Consider the following 10,045-nt stretch of genomic DNA (forward strand, 5'->3'; position numbering starts at 1 on the left):
CTACTGTATGGATGTATCATAATTTGTTTACCATTTACCTGTCAATGGACATTTTGGGTTGTTTTTGATTCTTGGCCATTCATGAATAAAACTTCTATTAACATTCCTGCACAAGTTGTGTAGACAAATGTTTTCATTTATTTTGGGTAAGTGAATTACTGAGTTTAGTAGCAAATGTATGTTTAGGGGCCCCTGGCTGGCTCAGTCGTTACAGCATGATCTCAGGGTTGTGAGTTTGAGCCCCATATTGGGTGTAGAGGTTACTTAAAAAAAAAAAACCCATAGTAAATGTATGTTTAATTATGGGAGGAAAACAAACAAAACAAAAACTATAGAAGAAATTGTCCAAAGTGACTGTATTGTTTTACATCCCCACTAGTGATGTAGAAGAGTTGTGGATGCTCCAGACCCTCACCAACACTTGGTATTGTCTGTCTTCTTAATTTAGCCATGCTGCTGGTGGTACAATAGTGTCTCCTTGTGGTTTAATGGTGGCATTTCCCTGATGACTAATGATTATAATGCTCATCATAATAATGTTGAGTACCTTTTCATGTACTCAATATAGCCATTCATGTATCTTCCCTTGTGAAGAATCTGTTCAAATCTTTTGTCCACTATTAACAACAACAACAACAACAACAACAACAACAAAACAAAGTTAGGGGCATCTGGATGGCTCAGTCGGTTGAGCATCTGACTCATGATCCCAGGGTGGTGGGATACAGCCCTGAGTCAGGCTCTTTGCTGAGCGTGGAGTGTGCTTAGAATTCGCTCTCTCCCCCCCTCTGTCTCTACCCCTCATCCACTCGTTCTCTTTCTCTCTCTCTAAAAAAAAAAAAGTTAAAATTTATCAAAACTTATGCATGCAAACACTTAAAGACCATACATGGTGCCATTTGCAGTAGAGAGATATGTAAATAAACATAAAGGTGCGGTATTAAATCATAACTGCATAACATTAACTGTATCACTGTAATGAAAAAAACCTAAAAAATAAAAAGAGCACAACCTCTTTATCTCCTCTTGAGGTACAAATGTCCAGTGTGTATGAAGATGAGCCCAGTACTGGAGATGGTGTTTAGCTCTCCTATTTGTTCCACTAAATTCCAAGGGAGGTGGCGGCTAAATAGGATCTAGACTGTTTCCATCTGTTAGTATTCAGCTTATCAAATCTACAGCCTAGTACTCCTTGAGCAGGACTGCCCCAATAAGGCTGGATGTGTAACAGTCAAAGACGGAGGTGGGAAATATGGAGGATTCAACGTGTACATGCAGTTTAGGCCAATGTCCCCATATGCTCTTTAAAATTCCACTATTTGAAGGCACCTGGGTGGCTCAGTTGGTTAAAAATCCAACTCTTGGTTTCTGCTCAGGTCATGATCTCACGGTTTGTCAGATCACACCCGTGTCAGGCTCTGCACCGAGAGCATGGAGACTGCTTGGGATTCTCTCTCTCTCTCTCTCTCTCTCTCTCTCTCTCTCTCTCTCTCTGCCCCTCCTCTTGCTCACCCTCTCTCTCTCTCTCAAAATAAATAAACTTTTAAAAAATATATTAAAAAAAAATAGGGGCACCTGGGTGGCTCAGTTGATTAAGCCACCGAGTCTGGGTTTCGGCTCAGGTCATGATCTCACAGTTTGTGAGTTGGAACCCCATGTCTGACTGCGCTATCAGTGCAGAGGCTGCTTGGGATTTTCTATCCCTTTCTGCCCCTCCCCCCTGCTCGTGCTCTCTCTCTCAAAATAAATAAATAAAAAATAAATAAAATAATAAAATAGAATAAAATTCCATTACTTGGTCAGAGGGGGGAGTGGTTTCAGGGTGATGACCCATCTTTGCTCCACCGCTCCTCTGATTTTGCTGTGTTGCTGTTGAAGGAGAGTAGGTTCGGATCATCCAGTACTTGTACCTTTCGGTCTTGGGCCTTTCAGAGTTCACCACAGACATAGGTAACCTCACAGCATCAAGCCCATTTACCATCCCCTCACACCAGTGTCCACCCCACCTAGTGACGGGTCCTCTGGTAACTTTAATACATGTGGGCTGACCACAGCAACCAGGATTCTTTAAGATATGGAGGGCAGGGGCAGTTGGGTGGCGCAGGGGGTTAAGTGTCCAACTTCGGCTCAGGTCATGGTCTCATGGTTCGTGAGTTCCAACCCCACATCGGGCTCTCTGCTGTCAGCGCAGTCTGCTTCGGATCCTCTGTTCCCTTCTCTCCACCACTCCCCTGCTCACGCTCTCTCTCAAAAATAAATAAACATTAAAATTATTAATTAAAAAAAAAAGAAAGAAATGGTGGGCAACTATTTCAGGGTTTAGTTCCCATTTGAAGATGTTCTTCATTCCTGCCTCTAGGTGACAGCTTCTTAGAAATGTCATTGTCATCTCACCTGCCCTGCTCTGGATCTTTTCTAACTTTCCTTCTTGTCTCAGCAATTTCTCCTCCTCGGCCAATTTCTTGGTCTCAGGGGATGCACTTACCGCCAGACCTGGAGACAGTAGTCAATTCCTGCCCAAAGATTTCTTCACCAAGTCCAGGTCACTAGTACTCCAAGTCCTCCCACTGACTGTGAGGATTAGCTCCAGGGTGTTCTCTCTACCAGCTCGTAGATGCAGTGTCACCAGTGCAGGCACAGCTTCCGGCCCTCTCCCTCCTGTGGCACCTTCCACCAGCACTCCATGATGACGGTGTTCTGTGACAGAGGCTGAAGTCACACTCCTGCTGGCGGTTGCTCCCTACTGCCCCTTCACAGCAGAGCTCTCCCTGAGGCTGCCACCATGTTCCCAGAGCAGAGGGAAAGCCTGTCCACTGATTTTTTAATAAAGGTTTTATTTTATTATTTTTTAAAGTTCATTTATTTATTTTGAGAGAGGGAGGGAGAGAATGCAAGTAGGAGGGGGGCAGAGAGAGAGGGAGACACAGAATCCCACACTGACAGTATGGAGCTCCATGCGGGGCCCCATGTGGGGCTTGATGGGGGGCTTGAACTCACCAACTGTGAGATCATGACCTGAACCCAAGTCAGACGCTTACTGGGCTGAGCCACCCAGGTGCCCCAAAGACTTTATTGTTTTTAGGGGGTGCCTGGCTGGCACAGTCAGTAGAGCATGTAACTCTTAATCTTGGGGCTGTGGGTTTGAGCCCCACACTGGGTATGGAAATTACTTACTTTTTTTTTTTAAATATTAAAAAATACTAGAGGCACCTCTCTCTCAACAATAAATAAACTTAAAACATCTTTAAAAAGATTTTAAAAAATAGTTTATTTTTCTTAGAGAAGTTTTCATTTCACAGCGAAATTTAGAGAAAAATATAGACACTTCCCAAATACTCCCTACCCCCACATATGCATAGCCTCATTTATTATCAACATCCCCCACCAGAGTGATACATGTGTTATAATCCATGAACCTATGTGGACACATCATTAGCACCCAGCAGCCATGTTGTGTGCTACATTTTATGGGTTTGGACAAATGTATAGTGACACGCACCCATCACTGTAGTATATACAGAGTATTTTCACCATCCTAAAAGTGCTCTTCTCTACCTAGTCATCCCTCCCTTTCCTCTGATCCTTAGCAACCAATGAGGGAGGTTTTACTGTCTTCATAATTTTACCTTTTCCAGAACGTCCTGTAGTTGGAACTGCACAGTATGTAGCCTTTTCAGATTGGCTTCTTTCACTTAGTAATATGCATTTAAGTTTCCCCCAAGTCTTTGCGTGGCTTTATAGCCCATTTGTTTTCAGCACAGAATAATATTTCATTGTCTGGATGAACCACAGTCTATTTATCCATTCACCTCCCGAAGGACATCTTGGTGGCTTCTAAGTTTTGGTAATTATGAATAAAGCTAGTATACACATCCACGTGCAGGTTTTTGTGTCAAAATACATTTTCAACCCTTTTGGGCAAATACCAAGAAGCATGATTGCTCAACGACAGGATAAGAGTATGCTTTGTTTTAGGGGCGCCTGGGTGGCTCAGTCGGTTAAGCATCCGACTTCAGCTCAGGTCATGATCTCGTGGTCCGTGAGTTCGAGCCCCGCGTCAGGCTCTGTGCTGACAGCTCAGAGCCTGGAGCCTGTTTCAGATTCTGTGTCTCCCTCTCTCTCTGACCCTCCCCCGTTCATGCTGTCTCTCCCTGTCTCAAAAACAAAATAAACGTTAAAAAAATTTAAAAAAAAAAGAGTATGCTTTGTTTTGTAAGAAACTGCCAAACTATCTTCCGAATTGCCTGTAGCATTTTGCGTTCTCAGTAGCAGTGAATGAGTGTTTCTATTGCTCTACATCCTCTCCAGCATTTGGTGTTGTCAGTGTTTTGGATGTTGGCAACTTAACAACTGCTAGTGATATCTCATTGTTGTTTTATTTTATTTTATTTTTTAATGTTCATTTATTTTTGAGAGACAGAGAGAGACAGAGCGCGAGCAGGAGAGGGGCAGAGGGAGAGGGAGACATGGAATCTGAAGCAGGTTCCAGGCCCTGAGCTGCCAGCACAGAGCCCGACTCAGGGCTCAAACCCACAAACTGTGAGATCATGACCTGAGCCGAAGTCGGATGTTCAACTGACTGAGCCACCCAGACTCCCCATATGTCATTGTTGTTTTAATTTGCATTTCTTGGATGACATGTGATGTGGAGCATCTCTTCATATGCTTATTTGACATGTGTAGATTTTCTGGTGAGGTGTCTGTTAAGGTCTTTTGCCCATTTTATTTATTTATTTAAAAAAAAAATTTTTTTTTAACATTTATTTATTTTTGAGACAGAGAGAGAGAGCATGAACAGGGGAGGGTCATAGGAAGAGGGAGACATAGAATCTGAAACAGGCTCCAGGCTCTGAGCTGTCAGCACAGAGCCCGACGCGGGGCTCGAACTCACGGACCGCGAGATCGTGACCTGAGCCGAAGTCGGACGCCCAACCGACTGAGCCACCCAGGCGCCCCTATTTTGCCCATTTTAAAAATCAAGTTGTTCATTTTCTTATTACTGAGTTTTAAGAGTTCTGTGTATATTTTGGTTAACAGCCCTTTATCAAATATGTCTTTTGCAAATATTTCCTCCCAGTCTGTGGCTTGTTTTTTCATTCTCTTGACGGTGTCTTTCACAGAGCAGAAATTTTTACTTTTAAGGAAGTCCAGCTTATCAGTTCTTTCTTCCATGGATCGTGCCTTTGGTGTCATATCTGAAGAGGCATCACCAAACCCATGGTTGATCATCTAGATTTTCCCCTAGTGTTCACCATTTTTTATTGGGTTGTTTGCATTAGTTTTGAGTTGAGGACACTCTTCATACATTCTAGATGCAATTACTTTATCAGATATATGTATTGCCAATATTTTCTTGCAGTCTGTAACTTACCTTTTTAATGATATTTTTAATAAAATTTTTATGTTTATTTTTTTTTTTCAGAGAGAGAGAGAGAGAGAGAGCGCGCCGGGAGGAGCAGAGAGAGAAATCCCAAGCAGGCTCTGCACTGATAGCGCAGATAGGCCGCACTGATAGTCAGAACTCATGAACCGCCAGATCAGGACCCACGCTGAAACCACAAGTTAGACGCCCAACCGGCTGAGCCACCCAGGCACCCCACATTTTTAATTTCTTAATAGTGCCTAGGAGCAGAAATTTTTATTTTGATAAAGTCCAATTTATCAGTTTTATCTCATATGATTAATGCAGTTTGTGTCCTAAGACGTCTTTGTCTATCATTGCAAAGATTTTCCTCTAAATGTTTGGTAGTTTTAACTTTTACTTTTATATTTATGTTGATCTTTTTTTTTAACAGTTAAAAAAATTTTTTTAATGTTTATCTATTTTTGAGGGAGTAGGGAGGGGCAGAGAGAGGGGGGAAACAGGGAATCCCAAAGCAAGATCCATGCTGTCAGTGCAAAGCCCCACGCTGGGCTGGAACCCACTAACTGAACCATGAGATCATGACCTGAGCCAAAGTTGGACACTCAAGCAACTGAGCCACCTAGGCGCCCCATTGATGATCAATTTTGAGTTAATTTTTGTTTATGGTATGAGATAAGGGTTGAATCTGTGGCCTCAGCTATCTTCCCAACCCTGGGGATCCTGATGGGAGGGGTCAGACTTGGGCAACTTGGATGCCAACCTGCATGGAGGGTTTGGGGACACCAGTAAGTCTTTCTGTCCTCAAATGATTTTTCAAATCCCGTGGCCTGAAATCTGCCAGTTTGGGCCAAGGCTATTACTAGCCTTCCCATTTGAGTGTGAACTGCCTGGTGAGACTCCATAGGGCAGGGGGCAGAGCGAAGGCTGCACAGGGTAGGGGGTGATGGTGATGGAAGGATTGTGGGAGGGTGTCAGCCTCAGAGCCTTGTTTTTCTCAAGACAGGGAGGGGCAGGGCCTAGGCCCCTGGGTAAAGAGTGAGGGCATTATGAGACAGGAGAAACTTCCTGCTCCTCTTCTGGGCTGACATCCTGATTAGGAAGAAGCACAGGACAATGCAGACCTTCTGTAGGCCTGCAGGCAAGAGAACAAGGGGTAAGGGAAGGGTTCTAGCAAGGATGCATCTGACCTGGACTCTCCTCTGCCTCCCCAGGGAGCTCCTGGGAAACCCACGCAGGCCTGGGCCTTGCTGCCTGCCAGCTGCCTGGTGCCTGGGCTGCTCCAGCTTGTCTCCCTGCCCCTGTTCCCTGAGAGCCTGTGCTACCTCCTCCCTGACTGCAGAGACAGGGAGGCCTGCCTGGTGGGTGAGTCCCTGACCTTGGGCCCTCAGACTACCCTTGATGGAGGGGTCCCACCAGCCAGCCCCTTCACATCCCTGTCTACTGATATCTATCAGTCCCCCAGCCCCCCTGAAATGCTCTTCTCCATAGACAAAAGCCCCCCAGCTCTGACTCACCTGCCCAGACCCCAGACAGTGTGGCTTCTCCCATCTTCCAGAGCACCAGGTTAGCTCCCTCTCCTGACTCACACACCTTCTCCCTGGCTTGCTAGTTACCCGGGCTTTGAGTCTCAGCTTCCGGGGCCCAGCCTCTCCCTGCTGGGCCAGCAAACCTGGCTACCAGTTCTCATGCCCTGATCTCAAGGGTCAGGGCCGCATGGCTTCCAAAGGGCTGCAGTTGATTCTCCTGCCTTCGCCCTCATCCACCCCTCCCCAGACCCTGACACTCGGTTCCCTCTTATTGGGACACAGGTTGTCCTCTCCATGCCTCAGCTGAATCATCCATTGATTACATTGATTCCTTCAATTTATCCAGTTTATTGTCTTAGGGCCTGTTGTATCCCGAGGTGTCCACCACTGTCCCTGTCCTCAGGCTGCACCAGGGTTGGGAGGAAGCGGTGACCTTCACCTTGAAGAAAGTCAAACAGTCTCACAACCACAGCATCAACAACACCATTCTGAGCCAACATCTATGGAGGCTTTTCCACTTATTGAGACTATTTTGAGTGCTTCACAAGCATTGGCACCTCTAACCTGAGCAAATGCCCCCAGAAATAAGTGCTTTTATTATCCCTGTTTTACACAGGAGCAGGAGAGGCACATGAAGGCAGTGGCTTATCCAAGGAGCAAGGTCACACCACCAGGTGGTAGGCCAGGACTGAACCTGGGTGGTCATGACCACTGCAGTACACTGCCTCCAGACCCTGGCTCTTCTGCTATCTGATCCCATTCTGTGGGGGAGGTCCAAAGGCCATCTGAAGCATCCACGGTGACACTATGGGTTAGTGGTGGACCTGGGGCTTGAGCCAGTGCTGAGGGTAGATCCAGGGCTGGTGGCAGGGCATGGAGGCCAAGGCCAAAGGGCCACAGCTAAGGCTTTGCAGAGACAGGAGGGAAGAGAGTCCACAGTTTGGCCCTTCCTACAGACCTTGCAGGAGATCAGAGTCCCTGTGCTGCTGGTTCCCTGGCTCCATTCTACAGGCAGCAGGAAATCAAAGGTTAGGGAGAACCAGACACTCAAAGAAGGACAAGGATGCTGAGGGGGAGCCCAGGTCTCATCCCTGTGGCTCCAGCAGTGGAGCCACATTCCAGGGGTGGATGCCAACTTTTTGTGCATGTGTGCACACACACACACATACTCGGCTTTCTTTGGAGGCAGACCATGAAAATGTGTCCATGGTGTCCCAGGGTGATGAGGCCTAGGGATGGGTAGGTTTCCAGCTAGAGGTGTCAGGAAGACTTCATGAGGGCCATAGATGCTACTGAATGGAGATGGGAAAGCCCTGGACAGAGCTGATGTGTGGGCGGGGAAGCCTAGCATCCATGGGGCAGAAGAGCTCTAAGGTGAAGTGGGGGGGGGCCTGAAGGCCAGGTGGGGAATTTATCCTGTAATTATAGGGAGCCAGACCCTCCCATGGTCTCTTCCCATGACACTCCAATGACCAGTGACCTCATACTCTCTAAGGTGCCCTGCCACCAGGGTGCATGCTTATGTGTCCTCTGGGAAATAAGGATTTCCAAGAAGTCCAGGACACTACCTTTGGGACAGGCTGCTGTGAGCTCTCGTGGATGTGAGTCTGAGCGGGACTATGCAGCACCAGGAGCAGAACAGTGCCTGGGGGCCTTCTGAGCAGCCTGGCCTTGGCTTTGACAGGATCCTGTGAGGACAGGGGTGGGTTGGGACAGGACTTGGACACCAGGGAAGGAGAGCACAGTCACCCTCTTGGCTTGCATGTCCACCATTGGGGTTGAGGTCTATTAGCTCATTTCCTGCTCCAGGACACTTGGGTACAATATGGTAAGTTCAGGCATTCACTGAGCACCTACTATAAGCCAGGGACTTTGCCCTTTGTCCTTTTAGCCCCTTTAATCTTCACACAAGCCTATGGGAAAGGAGTCACCACCTCACCCCCCATTCTGACACTGAGGCTCAGAGAGTTGAAGTGACTTCACCCAGATCACCTTCTCTGGACCGTGTCTCAGGGTACTGTGGGGAGAACTGGCTGTGATTGCTGGCTCCCCACCACACCTAGACCCTTTCTTTGCTATGTGGTGGTCTCCTGGCAGACACCCCCCTCTGCAATCCCGTACCTTCAGGTACAGCTGACCCCCATGTGTCTTCCCACTGTGACCAGAAGCAGGAATGAGGTGGGGAGGAATCATCTTCGCGTGTCTTTGTTCACTGAATGTGTTCACCACATGTGAACCACAATGTGTTCAGTGAACAAGGCATGGGACTGATGAGTTCAGGGACTGTTGAGGGCTCAGGGCTGGCTGGGTTTTTGCTGTAGGGGTGACGAGCCTTGTGTGACCAGGAGAGAGATGCTGAGGGAAATGAGGCTTGTGGGAGGCTGTGGAAGGGTGGACTGCCCCGGGACATGGGCTGCTGGCAGGGGAGAGGCAGCAAGGGGAAGAGCAGGTAGCCCCACAGTGGGGTGCCAGCAGGCCTCTGTCCTCCCTATGCCCTCTTTCCAGCTCAGGTAACTCAGATCCTGCCCACAGAAATGCTCCCTGCTTTTAGAGTCTGCTGAGTGCTTGCGTGGGCCATATTCCCCCTTACCCAGCTGGCATGTCCCTACATTGGGAGGTTTTCTTCCCTGCTGCTTCGTGCCTGGCAGTCCTTACCCACCAGACGGTTCTAGGTCGTTTTCCTGTAAGCATCTTCGCCATAAGCAATTCACCACATAACTAATTGGCTGTGAAACAATTTTGCTGTAAAAGATACAAAAAAAAAAAAAAATAACTGGTTGGGCTCTTCGGTTTCATCAACTGGTTGATGGTTTGGTTTTGTTTCTCCATTGACACAGTGTTCCCATTTGTGTATTATATGAATCTTAGCCTTCATAATGGTCTATACAGGGGTGCAGAGTATTGACTGCATTTCCCATAGAACTATGGAAGGTCTATGAATGGACATGTGACAAAATACCAAGAACAAATAACAATGTAGAAGTTTTTCACAAAGAAAAAAACCCACTAAAACTGAACTAAAATAAAAATAGAACTATCCAGTAGTCACACTATTGGATACTTACCCCCCAAATACAAAAACATTCATTCAAAGGGACACATACACCCCTATGTTTATAGCAGCATTATCTACAATACCAAATTATGGAAGCAG

At 46.8% G+C, this 10,045-nt stretch overlaps 1 pseudogene; it reads right to left on the reverse strand.

The window, feature by feature from the left end:
• Positions 1-1,774: 1,774 nt before the first annotated feature.
• LOC122203099 lies at positions 1,775-9,084 on the reverse strand (annotated as a pseudogene).
• Positions 9,085-10,045: the final 961 nt, after the last annotated feature.

This window comes from Panthera leo, chromosome D3 (genome assembly GCF_018350215.1).
Source record: "Panthera leo isolate Ple1 chromosome D3, P.leo_Ple1_pat1.1, whole genome shotgun sequence".
Taxonomy (NCBI): domain Eukaryota; kingdom Metazoa; phylum Chordata; class Mammalia; order Carnivora; family Felidae; genus Panthera; species Panthera leo.